This window comes from Phoca vitulina, unplaced genomic scaffold, assembly GCF_004348235.1.
Source record: "Phoca vitulina isolate PV1807 unplaced genomic scaffold, GSC_HSeal_1.0 scaffold53, whole genome shotgun sequence".
NCBI lineage: Eukaryota > Metazoa > Chordata > Mammalia > Carnivora > Phocidae > Phoca > Phoca vitulina.
In genome coordinates, this window is record NW_022589756.1 from 10,441,635 (window position 1) to 10,460,113 (window position 18,479).

Here is an 18,479-nt window from a genome sequence, read left to right on the forward strand (position 1 = left end):
ATCCACGTCGTTGCAAATGGCAAGATCTCATTCCTTTTGATGGCTGCATAATATTCCATTGTATATATATACCACATCTTCTTTATCCATTCATCTGTTGATGGACATCTTGGCTCTTTCCACAGTTTGGCTATTGTGGACATTGCTGCTATAAACATCGGGATGCACATACCCTTTCGGGTCCCTCCTTTTGTATCTTTGGGGTAAATACCCAGTAGTGCAATTGCTGGATCATATGGTAGCTCTATTTTCAACTTTTTGAGGAACCTCCATACTGTTTTCCAGAGTGGCTGCACCAGCTTGCATTCCCACCAACAGTGTAGGAGGGTTCCCCTTTCTCCGCATCCCCGCCAACATCTGTCATTTCCTGACTTGTTAATTTTAGCCATTCTGACTGGTGTGAGGTGGTATCTCATTGAGGTTTTGATTTGGATTTCCCTGATGCCAAGCAATATTGAACACTTTTTCATGTGTCTGTTGGCCATTTGGATGTCTTCTTTGGAAAAATGTCTGTTCATGTCTTCTGCCCATTTCTTGATTGGATTCTTTGTTCTTTTGGTGTTGAGTTTGATGAGTTCTTTATAGATTTTGGATACTAGCCCTTTATCTGATATGTCATTTGCAAATATCTTCTCCCATTCTGTCAGTTGTCTTTTGGTTTTGTTGACTGTTTCCTTTGCTTTGCAAAAGCTTTTTATCTTGATGAAGTCCCAATAGTTCATTTTTGCCCTTGCTTCCCTTGCCTTTGGCGATGTTGCTAGGAAGAAGTTGCTGCGGTTGAGGTCGAAGAGGTTGCTGCCTGTGTTCTCCTTTAGGATTTTGATGGACTCCTGTCTCACATTGAGGTCTTTCAACCATTTGGAGTCTATTTTTGTGTGTGGTGTAAGGAAATGGTCCAGTTTCATTCTTCTGCATGTGGCTGTCCAATTTTCCCAACACCATTTGTTGAAGAGACTGTCTTTTTTCCATTGGACATTCTTTCCTGCTTTGTCAAAGATTAGTTGACCATAGAGTTGAGGGTCCATTTCTGGGATCTCTATTCTGTTCCATTGATCTAGGTGTCTGTTTTTGTGCCAGTACCATACTGTCTTGATGATTACAGCTTTGTAGTAGAGCTGGAAGTCGGGAATTGTGATGCCGCCAGCTTTGCTTTTCTTTTTCAACATTCCTCTGGCTATTCAGGGTCTTTTTTGGTTCCATACAAATTTTAGGATTATTTGTTCCATTTCTTTGAAAAAAGTGGATGGTATTTTGATGGGGATTGCATTGAATGTGTAGATTGCTCTAGGTAGCATTGACATCTTCACAATATTTGTTCTTCCAATCCATGAGCATGGAACGTTTTTCCATTTCTTTGTGTCTTCCTCAATTTCTTTCATGAGTATTTTATAGTTTTCTGAGTACAGATCCTTTGCCTCTTTGGTTAGATTTATTCCTAGGTATCTTATGGTTTTGGGTGCAATTGTAAATGGGATCGACTCCTTAATTTCTCTTTCTTCTGACTTGTTGTTGGTGTATAGGAATGCCACTGACTTCTGTGCATTGATTTTATATCCTGCCACTTGACTGAATTCCTGTATGAGTTCTAGCAGTTTTGGGGTGGAGTCTTTGGGATTTTCCACATAAAGTATCATATCATCTGCAAAGAGTGAGAGTTTGACTTCTTCTTTGCCGATTTGGATGCCTTTTATTTCTTTTTGTTGTCTGATTGCTGTGGCTAGGACTTCCAATACTATGTTGAATAGCAGTGGTGATAGTGGACATCCCTGCCGCGTTCCTGACCTTAGGGGGAAAGCTCTCAGTTTTTCCCCATTGAGAATGATATTCGCTGTAGGCTTTTCATAGATGGCTTTTATGATATTGAGGTATGTACCCTCTATGCCTATACTCTGAAGAGTTTTGATCAAGAAAGGATGCTGTACTTTGTCAAATGCTTTTTCTGCATCTATTGAGAGGATCATATGATTCTTGTTCTTTCTTTTGTTAATGTATTGTATCATGTTGATTGATTTGCGGATGTTGAACCAACCTTGCAGCCCAGGGATAAATCCCACTTGGTCGTGGTGAATAATCCTTTTAATGTACTGTTGGATCCTATTGGCTAGTATTTTGGTGAGAATTTTTGCATCCATGTTCATCAGGGATATTGGTCTGTAATTCTCCTTTTTGATGGGGTCTTTGGTTTTGCGATCAAGGTAATGCTGGCCTCATAAAATGAGTTTGGAGGTTTTCCTTCCATTTCTATTTTTTGGAACAGTTTCAGAAGAATAGGTACTAATTCTTCTTTAAATGTTTGGTAGAATTCCCCTGGGAAGCCATCTGGCCCTGGGCTTTTGTGTTTTGGGAGATTTTTGATGACTGCTTCAATTTCCTTAGTGGTTATAGGTCTGTTCAGGTTTTCTATTTCTTCCTGGTTCAGTTTTGGTAGTTGATACGTCTCTAGGAATGCATCCATTTCTTCCAGGTTATCTAATTTGCTGGCATAGAGTTGTTCATAATATGTTCTTATAATTGTTTGTATTTCCTTGGTGTTGGTTGTGATCTCTCCTCTTTCATTCATGATTTTGTTCATTTGGGTCATTTCTCTTTTCTTTTTGATAAGTCTGGCCTGTTTATCAATCTTGTTAATTCTTTCAAAGAACCAGCTCCTAGTTTCGTTGATCTGTTCTACTGTTCTTTTGGTTTCTATTTCATTGATTTCTGCTCTGATCTTTATTATTTCTCTTCTCCTGCTGGGTTTAGGCTTTATTTGCTGTTCTTTCTCCAGCTCCTTTAGGTGTAGGGTTAGGTTGTGTACTTGAGACCTTTCTTGTTTCTTGAGAAAGGCTTGTATTGCTATATACTTTCCTCTTAGGACTGCCTTTGCTGTATCCCAAAGATTTTGAGTAGTTGTGTTTTCATTTTCATTGGTTTCCATGAATTTTTTAAATTCTTCTTTAATTTCCTGGTTGACCCATTCATTCTTTAGTAGGATGCTCTTTAGCCTCCATGTATTTGAGTTCTTTCCGACTTTCCTCTTGTGATTGAGTTCTAGTTTCAAAGCATTGTGGTCTGAAAATAGGCAGGGAATGATCCCAATCTTTTGGTACCGGTTGAGACCTGATTTATGACCTAGGATGTGATCTATTCTGGAGAATGTTCCATGGGCACTAGAGAAGAATGTGTATTCCTTTGCTTTGGGATGGAATGTTCTGAATATGTCTGTGAAGTCCATTTGGTCCAGTGTGTCATTTAAAGTCTTTATTTCCTTGTTGATCTTTTGCTTAGACGATCTGTCCATTTCAGTGAGGGGGGTGTTAAAGTCCCCCACTATTATTGTATTGTTGTCGATGTGTTTCTTTGCTTTTGTTATCAATTGCCTTATATAATTGGCTGCTCCCATGTTAGGGGCATAGATATTTACAATTGTTAGATCTTCTTGTTGGATAGACCCTTTAAGTAGGATATAGTGTCCTTCCTCATCTCTTATTACAGTCTTTGGTTTAAAATCTAATTTGTCTGATATAAGGATTGCCACCCCAGCTTTCTTTTGGTGTCCCTTAGCATGGTAAATTGTTTTCCACCCCCTCACTTTAAATCTGGGGGTGTCTTTGGTTCCAAAATGAGTCTCTTGCAGACAGCATATCGATGGGTCTTGTTTTTTAATCCAATCTGATAGCCTGTGTCTTTTGATTGGGGCATTTAGCCCATTTACATTCAGGGTAACTATTGAAAGATAGGAATTTAGTGTCATTGTATTGCCTGTAAAGTGACTGTTACTGTATATTGTTTGTGTTCCTTTCTGGTCTATGTTCCTTTTAGGCTCTCTCTTTGCTTAGAGGACCCCTTTCAAGATTTCTTGTAGGGCTGGTTTCGTGTTTGCAAATTCCTTTAGTTTTTGTTGGTCCTGGAAGGTTTTTATCTCTCCTTCAATTTTCAATGACAGCCTAGCTGGATATAGTATTCTTGGCTGCATATTTTTTTCATTTAGTGCTCTGAATCTATCCTGCCAGTCCTTTCTGGCCTGCCAGGTCTCTGTGGATAAGTCTGTTGCCAATCTAATGTTTCTACCATTGTAGGTTACATATCTCTTCTCCCGAGCTGCTTTCAGGATTTTCTCTTTGTCTCTGAGACTTGTAAGTTTTACTATTAGATGTCGGGGTGTTGACCTATTTTTATTGATTTTGAGAGGGGTTCTCTGTGCTTCCTGGATTTTGATGCCTGTTTCCTTCCCCAAATTAGGGAAGTTCTCTGCTATAATTTGCTCCATTATACTTTCTGCCCCTCTCTCTCTTTCTTCTTCTTCTGGGATCCCAATTATTCTAATGTTGTTTCGTCTTATGGTATCGTTTATCTCTCGAATTCTGCCCTCGTGATCCAGTAGTTGTTTATCTCTCTTTTTCTCAGCTTCTTTATTTTCCATCATTTGGTCTTCTATCTCACTGATTCTCTCTTCTGCCTCATTTATCCTAACTGTTAGTGCCCCCATATTTGATTGCACCTCATTAATAGCCTTTTTGATTTCTACTTGGTTAGATTTTAGTTCTTTTACTTCTCCAGAAAGGGTTTCTCTAATAACCTCCATGCTTTTTTCAAGCCCAGCTAGTATCTTTAAAGTGATGATTCTGAACTCTAGATCTGACATCGTACTAATGTCCATATTGAGTAGGTCCCTGGCAGTCGGTACTACCTCTTGTTCTTTTTGTTGAGGTGATTTTTTCCATCTTGTCATTTTGTGCAGAGGAGAATAGATTAATGAGAGAACAAAATGCTAGCAGGGTAACAATGTCCCCAGAAATTATACTCTAAACAAATCAGAAAAGACCTGAAGCAGTGGGAAAAGAAAGGGAAAGAGAGAAAAAAGAAAAAGAAAGAAAAAAAGAAAAAAGAAAAAGATAAAGATAAAGATAAAAACAAACAAAAACAGAACAAAACAAAACAAAACAAAAACAGAATGTGATCAAATATGATCAGGCTGGTTTATAGATCAGTGCCACACACTAGATTTTGGGTGTATTTTGGTCTGTTAAAAGAAAGTGCCTCCCAAAATTTTAAAGAAAGAAAAACTTATATATGTACAAAAATAAGGGTTGATATGATGAAGGGATGGAATATGACTGTAAAGATGGAAATTATAAAAAATTTTATAAAAGGAATTGATAATTTGTTTGAAAAAAGAAAGAAGAGGATTTTAAAAAAAAAAAAAAAAGAAAAGAAAAAGGGAGAGAATGTGATCAGGAAGGGGAGTAGGAAAAAACCATACACTAGAGATTTAGAGTATATTTTGATCTGTTCGAAGAAACTATCTCAAAATTTTAAAGAGAGAACAACTTATATATATATGCCAAAAATATGCGTAACTACTATGAAGGGATAGAATATGACTCTAAAAATGAAAAATAAAAATGTTTTTTAAAAAAGGGATTGATAAGATGTTGGTTGAAAAAGGGAAAAAGAAAAATTCAAAAAAAGAAAAAAGAAAAAAAGACAGTTAAAAAAAATAATTAACTTTGAAAGACTAAAGAATCATGGTAAAAAAGCCATGAATTCTATGTGCAGTATTCCCCTAGCGCTGGAGTTCTGCCGTTCTCACTGATTGGTAAACCTGGTCTTGTCTGGCTGTTCTCGCTGATTTTCTGGGGGAGGGGCCTGTTGCCGTGGTTTCCAAATGTCTTTGCCGGAGGCAGAATTGCCCCGCCCTTGCCGGTCCGGGCTAAGTAATCTGCTCGGGTTTGCCCTCGGGAGCTTTTGTTCCCAGCAAGCTTTCCGTACAGCTTTGGAGGCGGAGAGTGAAAATGGCGGCCTCCCAATCTCCGCCCCGGAGGAGCCGGAGGAGGAGCCGAGAACTTGGGGCCCCGCTCCTCAGTGCACCCCCAGAGAAAAGCCGTCAGTCACTCCCGTCTCCCCAGTCTCCGTCCGCACTCCGCGCTCACCCGGCCCGCGACCGCGCGTTTTTATCTCTGGCACCTGACCCCGGGTGGAGTCTCCAAACCCAGCAGATCCCCGCGGTGCGCTCCTGCGCCGCTCCTCCCGGGGGAAGAAGGTGAGTCTCCCCGGATCTGCCGCTTGTTGGGTCCCTGCTGGAGGAGCAGTGGCCCGACTGTGCCGTGGATCATGGTTTATGGCAACCCCGAGCTGAGAGCCCGCGCCTGGGCTCCATCTCTGCAGCCGGCTTCCCCACTCCGATACCTGGGAGCTCTGCCGCACTCAGGCACCCCCGGTTTTTCTGTGACCCCCAGGGTCCTGAGACCACACTGTCCCGCGAGGGTTCCACCCCCCACTTAGCCACCAGAGTGACGTCCCTCAGCGGAGCCGACTTCTAAAAGTTCCGATTTTGTGCTCCGCGGCTCTATCACTTGCCAGAAGCGGCCGACGGAGGCCCCTCCCCTGCCGTCTATCCTCCCGAATATCGCCTCGGATTCACTTCTCCGCACGTCCTACCTTCCAGAAAGTGGTCGCTTTTCTGTTCAGAGAGTTGTTGCTATTCTTTTCTTCGATCTCCTGTTGAGTTTGTAGGTGTTCAGAATGGTTTGATCCTTATCCAGCTGAATTCCTGAGAGGAGACAAAATCCAGGTCTCCTACTCCTCCGCCATCTTGCTCCGCCCCCCTGATTCTACATATTTTAAAAGTCTATCAAGTACCTGGGAAAACTGAGCCACAACAATCAACTCCAAGACATATTCTAGCGAAATTATTAGACTTTCTCAAGAGAAAAATCCCCAAGCAAAATAATAATAATAATAAATGTAAACAAGTTAATAACTAATTAATTTTTTACAATAGTAAGGACAAAAGAATTAGGTCAACATCAGACCTCTCAATATCAATGTAGAAAGCAAGGCAACCATGGAGCAACAATTTTTAAGAAACTCAAGGAAAGAGAATATGAATCAAGAATTTTATATCCAGCCTAGTTATCCTTCAAGTGTCAAGTCTATAGAAAACCAGTTTTAAACATTCCACAACCATGAGCCTTTCTTGAGAAATCTAGGAGAGGACAGGCTTCATCCTATCAGGAGATGACTAGGAAAACTTTGTGAAAAGGGATAGTAAGCGGGGCACCTGAGTGGCTCAGTCAGTTGAGTGGCTGACTCCTGGTTTCAGCTCAGGTCATGATCTCAGTTCATGATCTCAGGGTTGTGAGATCAAGCCCCACAATGGGCTTCATGCTCAGTGGTGAGTCTGCTGGAGATTCTCTCTCTTCCTCTGTCCCTCCCCCCTAAAATAAATAAATAAATAAATAATTTAAAAAATGGATAGTAAGCATTTCATATATGTAATTGCAAACCGCATATCAAACAAAAATCTTGAAAATGGGTTGTGGGTCCTCTTCTAGATGACAACTTTGGATGAAGGGGGAGGTTCTGGGATCTCACACACCTTGGATGAAGAGGGAGGTTGTAGGATATGTGTGAAATAAACCAGGGGGGAAGATTCTCACTTAAGATGTTCTGAGGCAGTTAGGGCCAGTTCATTTGAAACATTTTACCCTTTTACTGTTGGGGGTGGAAATACCACAAATCTGAGTCAAAAGAACTTTTTTCTGGTTCCTGTGATACAAACTCATGGGGACTCTCCTAACTTTGGTCTGAATGTGCTGTTTATCCACCCTCTAGTTTCTGCATTTTGGTCCAAATGTTCTAAGTATGTTTGATTTTTGTCTGTGTGAACTGTGACAGGGATAAAATTGGGCAAGTTACTTTCTAAGTGTTTTCCTCTCCTCTGTTTATTATATGACCTAGGGTGTTATATTAAAAATTCCATAATTTAGGGACACATAGGTGGCTCAGTCGGTTAAGCATCTGTCTTCGGCTCAGGTCATGATCCTGGAGTCCCGGGATCGAGCCCTGCATTGGGCTCCCTGCTCAGTGGGGAGTCTGTTTCTCCCTCTGCCCCTCACCCCACCTGTGCTCACTTTCTCTCTCTCAAATAAATAAATAAAATCTTTAAAAAAATAAAAATTCCATAATTTAGAGAGCGCTTTACTACTTTCCAGGTCTTTCACAAACATCTCATTTTGATTTTGATTTCAAGGATGCTAATGGTAAAATTTAATTTTAAGATCTCGGTTTATGCCTTTTTGGCACTGTTTATGCAAACCCATCCTAACTTCCTTTACAACCTCCTTCCACTATCACCCACCCCAAGGAAAATTTGGATCAAGGGTACTTAATGACAAGAGGGGGTGTAAAATCCAGACATGAAAAATTACAGCTATTGCTTATCAGAAATCAAAACAAGCAACCAAAGTTTAAGTGGCAACTAGTTTTAAGTGTCTGCAAATAAAATTGGGGGAAGTTGGGATAGCATTAATACCACAAGGAGACAATAACAAGGAAATTAGGTGGCAGATTAAGGACATAACAAGCTGCTTTTTTTTTTTTTTTTTTTAAACACACTATTCTTGCTTAGCACTTTAGGGCATACAAAGATAAACAATACAGAACCTATGGAGCTCCTATTCTAGGGAGGAAATGAATACGTGCAAACTTAACTCTAAGGCAAGGCAGATTGTGTTAAATATTTTCAAGTGGCACAAAGTGCTGTAAAAGCATCAGAAGAAGAAAAAAAATTCCTCTTCCCAGGTCAGCATCACCTGGGAACTTGTTAGAAATGCAAATTCTCATGCCCCCGCACTAGCCCTCCTGAAACAGAAACTAGGAGCCCTGCAAATAATGTTGATGCCAAAGTGGGAGAATCACTGATGTCACATATTTATACCCAGTAATATGGCTTCTAGGGAGTCTGGAAGGAAATGTTACCAATTTCATGCAAATATTTGTGTCCCAACATGTCTTTTGCAGCCTAAGATGTGAGATGAAAAATTGAAAACAAAGTCCCCAACAATAGGGGAATTATTAATCGCTATAGTTATGTGTCAGTTAAGACGCCAGCCACATTTACCATCCTCACTATAGGACAGTGCTCAGCTAAGAGTGGGAGCCCTGGGTTGTTTCCTTTATAGAAGCCCCATCTCTACCCTCTGAACCACTTCGCCAGGCCAGAGCTGATTGGATGAGGTGTGCAGCCACGCCACGCCACTAGTCTATGCCAGTGAAAAGCTGGCCATGCATGGGAGGACGGTGATCAGCTGAACTAGTCAATCTTCCTCCTGGCAGTCTGGGCTAGGAAGTAGAAAGAAGGAGCTAGGTAGTAGAGATAGGCATGCGAAGTATGTTTTTAAAGTTTTGTTTGTGATGATCCCACTTTGAAAGGAAGGAAAGGGCAGGAGAGGGAGAGAAGTTTCAGTGAGAGAAGAAATTTTCACAGAATGTGGTTATAATTATCTCTCCCTGGTGAAAGAGAAGTAAAAGTCACACTGACGCCTGGTAGCTGTTTTTTGTTGTTTATTTTCTATGTATTTAGAATAAAAGTAAAAATAAATCTACCCTATGCCCCAGCAATTCTAATTCTAGGTATTTACTCAGGAGAAATGAAAACATTTTTACAAAACCACTTGTAAAAGATTGTTCATTGAGGCTTTATTCATAATAGTTAAAAACTAGAAGCAGCCCCTGTGATAAGCACCTGGCAAATGGATAAATAAATTGGCACATTCCTACAATGGAATACTACTCAGCAGTGAAGACAAACTACTCACAGACACAATGACATTTAATGGGCTTGGCAAACCATGGCCTATGGGCCTGCTACCTGTGTTTGTAAACAAAGTTTTATTGGAACAGCCACGCCCACTCGTTTATCTTTTGTTGGGCTGTTTTCTGACTACATCAGCAGAGTTGAGTAGTTTCAAAAGATTGTCTGGTCCCAAAGGCTAAAAAAGTTACTACCTAAAAATATTAAGAGAAAATTTGCTGTCCCCTGAATTAATCTCAAAAACATGGTTCTCAGTGAAAGAAGTATATACTCTACGATTCCATTTTATATGAAATTCTAGAAGGGCAAAACAAATCTAGGTGTGACAAAATCAGAACAGCTGTTGTCTCTGGGAGAGCAGAGCACACATTGACTGGGAAGGGTCACAAGGAAATTTTCAGGGGTGATGATGGTGTCATAGATTTTGATAACCATTTGGGCTACACAGTTCAATGCCTTTTTTGGGGGGAACTCAGAGGTGTACTCTTATGATTTGCACATTTTTTGTGTATACATGGAAAAAACTGTTAGCAAACATTGAAACTTAAGTAACAACATTTATGCTGAACTATTTAAGGGGACATATTCTGATGTGTGCAATTTACTCTGAAATGCCCCCCAAATAGGTGGGATTAATGGATAGAGAGAGGATAGATGTGTGAATGTGTGACATAGGAGGTAGTAAAATCTCAGTGGATGTTCACTATAATATTCTTCCAGCTTCACTTCATGCTGGAAATTTTTCATAATGGAATGTTGGGGACAAAAAAACAACACTGACAATGTTTAAGATTAGATATTGAGGATTTTTTCATTTACATAAATACAAGGACTCAAAGATAATATTGTACCAACTCTAAATAAGGTAGAGTAACAAATCCAATAGTAAATAGACCCTCACTCCTTTTACAGGGTTTTATGGAGAAATGACCCATGAAAAACAATTCCCTGCTTCTACTAGAACAAACTTGCTGGACGTGGATGGCCCCGTCTTGATGGCCGAGAGCTGGAAGTTGAGCCCTGTGGTCATGAAGGAGGTTGCTGTAGTCCGTGTATGCTTTCTGTTCAGGTGATGCTGATATATGTACCCCAACATTTGACTTTTTCTTGGATGGCTATCCAGTGCAGGCAAGTTCTGACTGAAGGAGGCTCACCCACAGTGCCTCTGCTTTCAGCCATAGCCTCCTGAACGGAGGGAGTGAGAGGAATGTCCTAATGATGCTAAGGTCCTGTCATGGGATCATAACCAAGAGAATGAGTGTCATTGTCATCTCTGCTCTCAAACCCTTAATGTAAAGTGTTTTCAATTTGGTTGAAAGTCAGGTGATTTGAATGATCCAGACCAGAAACCATTCTGTACAACAGATGCAGCAAGATGACATACAAAGAGGAGGAATACTGAGATGGTGAGGGGTGAGGCTTGTTAAGGTGGGGCATCATTGGGAATATTCATAGCTCCTGTTGATGTGCTGGAGCTGCTCTGGTTCTGAGCAATTCTCATTCCTTCGCTTCCTGCGAGGTCCAATTATTTCTTTTTTTTTCTCCCTTGGTCAATTTAGCTGAGAACCCTCTTTCCTTATTACCTGGTGGTCTCCTCATAATACACTTCCTGTTATTTGAGGTAACCCAAATGAGTGTTGGTTCTTATCACCAAAAAAAAAATAACACACATGGGGAAATGCTTACCAAGTTATACCCACATCTGGTCATCCATAGTTGATGTAATTTCAGTAAGTTTTTTTAAGATTTTATTTATTTATTTGACAGAGACAGAGAGAGCACAGGCAGGGGGAGCAGCAGAGAGAAGAAGAAGGAGAAGCAGGCTCCCCACTGAGCAGAGAGCCCAACATGGGGCTCCTGGGATCATGACCTGAGCCGAAGGCAGACACTTAACTGATTGAGCCACCCAGGTGCCCCATAATTTCAGTAATTTAAAAAATATGTACCAAGGGGCACCTGGGTGGCTCAGTCGCTCTGTGCTCAGTGTGGAGTCTGCTTCAGATTCTCTCTCCCTCTTTCTCCCTCTCTCTCTCTCAAATTAATTAATTAATTAATAAAAGCTTAATGTACTGAATAAAAGCCTAAAAGGCAATAATACCTGCATCATTAAGGTCATTTCTTGTTGTTAAGTTTATTGTTATTTTTTGATCTTCCAAATGCTTTTTAAGGTTTTCTCCTGGTTATGGTTCATATGTTCCTGCTTCTTCACAAACCTGATGACTTTTTTATGCCATGACAAGAATTCTGTGTTATATTATTGGGTGTTGGAGGATTTGTATTCCTTTAAATATTTCGTTCTGGGGTAGGTTAGGTTTTTTGGGAACAATTTGATCTTCTCAAGACTTTCTTTTAATTTTTCTTAGGTGGGCGCCCACCAGTCCTTTAGTTTAGGTGTCATCTGGTCCCATGACTGAGGTAAGACTCTTCTGAGGATTCTATTTAATGCTCCATGTGTTCGGAGTTCTTCCTGCTCAGGAAACACAGGTTATTCTTGGCCCTGCATAAGCTCTGGGGATTTTTCTGCCTGTTTTTCTTGGGTAGTTCCTTCCACGTCATTTCTGTACATGGGTCCCTTGCTCAGTGCTCACTGGAAGACTGGAGGCGTCCCCGCTGATGGTATGTGGAGCCCTCGGTACAGTTACCTTTTCTCCAAACACAGCCCTGTGGATTCTCACTACCTTGATCTGTGTCTCCTCAGCTCTGTGAGACCTCTGGGTTCTGTTGCCCCCCCCCCCCACTCCATGTGCAGCCTGGAAACTCTCTCCAGGCAGGAAACAAGGTCAATCAGAGGGCTCACATCCTTTATGTCCCATCTCTCGGGGTGGGGGGGTGGGGGGGCGGGGCATGGGCACAGTTCTTCACTGCCTACCGCTCAATGTCTGAAAACCAGTGTTTTGTATCTTTTGTCCAGTTTTGTGTTGTTCTAGATGAATGGATAGATCCAGTCCCTGTTACTCCATTATGGCTGGAAGCAGAGATTCCTAATACTTTCTAAATATCTCAAGTTTTCTACAATTTGTGTACCAGCTATGTATACCCACAAAAGTCAAGTCTTTAAAAAGTAAAATTGTCCTATACAGTAGCAAGCAAGTTAGAACCATGGAAGTTTTAAGCCAACATACCAGATTTTACCTTCAAATCAATTATTCACTAGTGAAGACAGATAAGCCTAAAATGGCATAAAGCAGAAATAAGATATCATGTGCTCTGGATGACTTCTATTACAGAAACAAAAACAAAAAAACAAAAACACCCACCACCACCACTGCCACCAAAACCAAACTGTAAACATTTCAAAGAGCATTCTGAATTTCCATAGAACTGTATGTTGTGGCAGTTGAGATACGGGAGTCTGGAAGCAGGCTGACGGAAATAGCTTGGTTTTCTCGTTTATTTAAAGCTAATTCTGCCGTGGAACTTCACTGTGGGCCCTGCTCCACCCTTCCTGCACCAGCCTTTGGGGATATTTCTCCTGAGGAGGACCGACACAGTCCAGGGAGTCTGTTTTTGTCAGTTATCGGGGAAGCTGCGTCTAATATAAACTCCCCGAATGTGCCAATCCAGTGGCTATTACCCAAAGAATGGAAGACTCATCCCCTCCCTGGAGGGGTGTCTCCCGCAGTACTGCCAAAGCCTGCCTCCGGCCACATGAGGAACACAGGTTGAGAAGCACCTTCCCATTCTCAGATCCAAGACACCAGAAATGGGTGCTTGGTATGATGTCTTGCTGAGATTTATCTACCCATTCCCTGGCGGGGCGGTGGGGGGTGGGGAGTCTATTTTGCTACACTGTCAGGAGAATGTATTAGTGAGCCAAGAGCCTTGCGAAAGGAAGGCTCTATTGATCCCGGTCCAGAAATGCCTTCTGGCTCCCTGGCAGCAGGGCTGGCCTGAGACTCCTCCTCTGTTTATACTTCCTATCAAAATGTTAGGGCTTCAAGCTTTAGCCTTCACAAAATCTGTAAAGCTCAACAGTGGAAAATCACATCCCAGAGATCAAATTCACACAGTGATGTCAAAAGAAAAAAAAATCTGATTTCCTCACTGCCTTACAATTTTTTTCTTTATTGTCTTCTATTAGCCTTCTCTAGCCCTTGAGTGAAGGGGTGACATTTAGTTTCTTGTATCTTGAGATATTTTCAGGGCTGCAGGTGGGAGAGGGGAGGGTGATGGGGATGAGAGCAGGGAGGTGCCTGCAAAGTGAATGAATAGACCCACAGGGTGGGAGTTGGGTGATGGAAAAGGATGTGTGATGGCTGACTTAGTCAGTGCTTGAGAGGGTTTCCAGACCTGAGTTGCTAACTGAGACCCACGCTCCCCACTCCCCCACTCCTGCCACTGGCCGGTCCTGAGAGTGGGAAAGCATCTTGTCAGGCAGGGACCATGGCAATTACGAGTGGAGATTCTGCAATCTCCTAAGGAGGTTTCCCAAGCCCTATTCTTGCCTCTCCCTGACGCCTTCTAGAATCTTCTTTCTGGCTTCTGCTGCTCTCTAGGTAAGCAATTCACAGCCTATGGATTTCTATTTGTGTAGTCTGCCCTCCCTGTAGTGATTTTCTTTGGTGGAGTAATTAACAGAGCGAGCTCCAAAGTTAGAGGGTTCAAATCTAGCTCTGACACCTGCAAGTTATGTCCTCTCTCTGATTCTTCATCTGCTATCCCAGAGGGTTGCTGTGAGAATTAATGTAGAAATCATACCAGGATGCCTAGTGAGCTGTAGCACAGTAATACCCCAAGTGGCCACTGTTGTTTGCCCTGAGAATTATAGGCAGTTCTTGGGTCTGATTCTGCCCCTTCCCTATTCTTTTTTTTTTTTTTTTTAAGATTTTATTTATTTATTTGACAGAGAAAGAGAGAGAGAGTTCACAAGCAGGGGGAGAGGCAGAGGAAGAGGGAGAAGCAGACTTTCCACTGAGCAGGGAGCCCGATGTGGGGCTCGATCCCAGGACCCTGGGATAATGACCTGAGCCAAAGGCAGCCACTTAACCGACTGAGCCACCCAGGCGCCGCATCCCCTTCCTTATTTTTCATGTCCCTGTCCCTCTTGTGTCTTTTTCTGCCATTTGCCAGTTGCTGACCCTGGGCAGGCTACTAAATGTTCTGTGCCCCATTTGTTAGGGAAAATAATGGTGCCTCCCTCAAAGGGTTGTGATGCTTGTTAAATGGAGCCATTTAATAGAATGTCCAAAATGAAATCCTTACATAGTTTAAGACAGCACCTGATGTGGAGAAGGAACTAAAGAGATGGCTGTTTGTATTGGAGTGCATACAGTTTTGTTTTTTAACTGCACAACAAGGCCACCATCTTGATCTGTCCAGTAGCGATTGCAGCACGGGTAACAGATGAGAGAGATTCCTGGGGCAGCGGCTATCTTTGGACCTAGAATCCCATAGAATCGGAGACCTGTTAAGCCACTAGCTTGGGTCATTGCTGAATTGAGGAGATGGTGAAGAGGAGGCCATGATCATGGAGCACAAATACATCAGGGGATAGTTTAAGGAAATCTCTAGAAGTCCTTTCAGACATTTTTGACTTACACAAAGTTAATTCATGTTTAGTCCCTTGAAAAAGCTTTGTTATGAGAGATATTAAGTAACACCATTTGCAATATTATAGGCACCCCATTTTTTAAATCCCACTTTTAAAAATAAGAAAGTGTATGTAATAGTCTACATATATGTACATATACAGTTAGCATATGCATGAAAAAATTTGAGGAGACTATATTCCAAACTGTTAATATGGGCATTTTCAATGGGGTAGGAAAGGAATTACAGGAGACTTTTTATTTTCTGCAATATATATTTTTATATCATCAGAACTTTTAAAAAGGCGAAAGATTTATACAATCTGAAGAGAAACCAGAGTATTCATCAGAACTTTTAAATCATAATGACACATTTTTTCTTTATTATCTCAGAATAATTTAAATATATATATTCCGTGTATTAATATGTGAAAGGGGCGTGCATGCTCCCTTTAAAAGTATTGTCTGTATGTGAAAAGGACCTCAATATTTTGCCTGGAACTTAAGTCCACCTTATCCCCTCCATCCAGGGCATGCTGGGAACCCATTATAGGCACAGATGACAGAAGTTTGTCCACGTTTTGGAAATGGCTGGACACATTCAGCATTGTCCTGAGGCAGAAACATGGGCATGGGAACCACTGGGAATGACATCCAGCTGACTGCGGTTGGGGGCCCACCTGGACGCCATTGCTGCTAACACGCACTGCCTCTTCCTGGCAGCTCTGCTCTGCCCTGCCACCAGTCACTTACTTCCCATTCCCAAAGCTTTGATTCCCGTGATGTCCCAGCCCCTACTTCCAAATTTGTCTCCTTTAGGCCTCTAGGCTCCCACTTCTTGATCCTGGTTTGACTCTCTTTTTTGTTGTTGTTGTTTTCTGGCCCCAGTGTCTTGATTGCCTCGCCTGTCCCAGATGTTCAGACACCGTGACCACCTTTCTAGGTCTGTTTGGGCTGCCCTGCCTGGCATTGGCCTATGACACAACTCTGTGGAAATTCCTAGGTATCTGAGGGGGAGCTCTGAAGAAGTTAACATGGCTTTGAAACTCCCTTCTGATAAAAATGACAACTGAGGTATTCGCAGGCAAGCCAGCCCTCTACGGCCTTGGTTTTTAGATTCATCCAAGAGCTTGCGTGTATCAACAGTCTGTACCTTTTTAATTGCTGAGCAGGATTCCAAGATATAGGTGTATTACTGTTTTAACCATTCAACTGTTGAAAGATGTCTGGGCTATTTTCATTTTTGGACCATCACTATAAACATCCCTGTATAGGTTTTCGTGTGAAAATAAATATCCATTATCCTTGAGATAGATGCCCAAGAGCGCAACTGCTGAGTCATCACGTAATTGCATGTTTAGATTTGTAAGAAACTGACAAAATGTTTTCCAGAGTAGCTGCACCATTTCACTTTCCCATCCACAATGTATGAGTGGTCTCGTTTCTCGTCATCCTCCCCAGCATTTGGCATTGTCACTATTTTTTGGTGGTATAGTGCTATCACGTGGTTAGTTTGCATTTCCCTGATGGCTAATGATGTTGAACATCTTTTCATGTGTTTATTGACCACCTGTATATCCTCTTTGCAGAAATGTCTGTTTGGGTCTTTTGCCCATATTTAACCACTTCTAAAAAGTTAACTCTCTAGAAAGTCCAGAGATACGAATCACAAAGCCCTAGGAAGCACCATTTGACGTTTGTTAGCAGCTTGTGGGGGGTTAAGGAGGTGGTCAGGAAGATATATATTGTGCCCTGCCCTCCAACTTCTTCCTCCATAAGACAATTAAAGATACACTAAACTGATGGGGTCCAGGTTTCAAGATACCAGTTGGACCACATTTTCTAGTGTTCAGGGTCACCATATGTGGTGAAAGTCCCGTGTCCTACATGGATGTGGCTTTCTTTCTGGTGGCAGAAGGAATAGCCTGAGCCAGGGTTGTCTCTCTGGGGTGGGCTTGCCCATCTTGATTTCTCTGTCTTCCTCTCTGCATGTGTGCATGTGGCAGCCTTGTAGATCTTCAGCCAGCTGGGGAAGGAGTTACACTTAAGGCAGAGAAGAAGCCTCACTTAGAGGCAGGGGCACCAATCTTCTTGACCAGACACGGGGCCCTGGGGTAAACACTACATTCCCAGGTAAGAATGAAGTGTAGTTAGAAGAACCTCATTTGGTACTATCAGGATCTTGCCTGGGCCACTTCTTTTTTCATGGAGCTGTTGATTCTTCGAAGTCAAACTCAGCATGGCGAAGCCAAAGCCAAAGCCAGTGAGTGATAAAAGAAGTATCTACTGAAGAGATTTGGCTTCTAATGGGGGATGAGGTTGACAAACCCTATTCCTCTGTGTTCTCAGGCTGGGTGAGTCCTAACTCTTCTACTGTCTTCCCAGAGTGAGGACGTTATGATACCTTGCTAAGGTCACCAGTAACCTCCTTCCAAACCCTAAGGCCTTCCCCAGCTCTCACTGTGCTCCCTCTCTGTCACTACCTGACATTCACTAAGCACTTGCTCTGTCATATTCTGCTTTCCCCACATTTTATTTTCTCCCTCTGCCCTACCATTTCTCCCTCCTCAGAATGTCTAACATTAGCTATCACCTCAAGTCCTTGTTTGGTCTCCTCTTCTCCCCACAGCCTCATTCCCTTCTAGGGCTCATACTTTCTCAGGATTTTGGCCACCTCTTCTTTTAGATGTCACCCAAGGGGACTTCCCTCCTGGACTTCCAGCTTCTTTCATGTCTGCTGCAGCTCTTTGTCTTGCCATCAGTATGCCTCCATTGCTCTTTCTTCCTGGTTTCCTGTTCCTAATACTGGCAAATCCAAGCTAACTACGGATTTATAAATGATAAAGAAGTAGTAGTAGCTGATGTAATGGTTGTGATCATGATTCTGTGTTTAACCCAGTCATCGAATGCCTTAGCTAAAACCCAAGTATTTTTCATCCTAAACTTTTCTTCTCCTTGGGCCGGGGAACCTATATGATTTTACCCTTTGTCTATATAACAAAACCCAGATGAATGTTGAGTTCAAAACAAGAGGGCATGTGGGAGTTTTCCATTTGGACAAGAATTGCCTTTGGCGTAGTTCCAAGCATTGTCTCCAGCTTTTTCTAAGAATAAAGGCTAAGTGGGGGGGGGGGGGGTGTCTAGTGGGTGGGAAGGGAGGGATGCTGGGGTATCAGCTGAATTAGTGCTGAACTTGGCATATTTTTACACTCAAATAATGCAGGAAGAAGGCCTGGATGGTAGGGAAGGGGATTGGGGAAGAAGTTTCCATGGTACAAGAGAGCTGTGCTAGGCGCACAGGGGCTCCATTGAGCGAGGAGTATTAACTGTCTTTAGCAGAGTAATCTAGGGGTTGGTTTCTATGACATCTCTTA

The 18,479-nt window shown here is 42.1% G+C and overlaps 1 long non-coding RNA gene across 1 annotated transcript in view; it reads left to right on the forward strand.

Annotated features, from left to right (window-relative positions):
• Positions 1-18,185, forward strand: part of LOC116622672 — a 24,918-nt gene extending 6,733 nt beyond the window's left edge. The window contains exons 2-4 of the long non-coding RNA XR_004297603.1: positions 10,490-10,646; positions 11,941-11,992; positions 15,636-18,185. This is a non-coding gene — a long non-coding RNA (uncharacterized LOC116622672). The remainder of the gene's footprint in view (positions 1-10,489; positions 10,647-11,940; positions 11,993-15,635) is intronic.
• The last annotated feature ends 294 nt before the right edge of the window (positions 18,186-18,479 follow it).